Source organism: Penaeus monodon, chromosome 22, assembly GCF_015228065.2.
Source record: "Penaeus monodon isolate SGIC_2016 chromosome 22, NSTDA_Pmon_1, whole genome shotgun sequence".
NCBI classification, from domain to species: domain Eukaryota; kingdom Metazoa; phylum Arthropoda; class Malacostraca; order Decapoda; family Penaeidae; genus Penaeus; species Penaeus monodon.
Window position 1 is genome coordinate 8,604,617 of NC_051407.1, and position 586 is coordinate 8,605,202.

Here is a 586-nt window from a genome sequence, read left to right on the forward strand (position 1 = left end):
GTATGTATAAAGACACTTCCAACAATCCGGCACTAAACAGGGATGACTATATTGGCATTAACTGCCCCAGGCTGACTATAAGAGTCTGCAGTATTGTAGTGACGGGTTGACTATATTAGCTCCACTACTCCGGATTCATTCTAGTAGCCTGCACAAGCTCTGGCTGACTATGTTAGCTTCCACTATTCTGGCTTGATTAAATTAACCTGCGCTACCCCGGGCTGACTATACTGGCTACCCTGAGCTGCTTATATTGGGTTTAGCTAACCCGAGTTCATTATATTGGCCTACACTACCATACGCTGAGTATACTGGCCTGCACTACCCCTTGCTCATTTTATCAGGCTATGTTATCCTGGCCTGACTACATTGGCATGTATTATCGCGGGCTAACTTCCTCAGATTTAAACATTCATAGCGGTTACTTCTTTTAAGGACTTGTATATATGTACATACTGAAAATATATATCAGTATAACTGTAATGCTTTTATGTAGCTCCTTGCTGCAGTCAGCATGGCTCAGAGAGCATAACAGAAGAACAAAGCATATTAACTCATAATGATATCCAATGAGAAAATTATATCA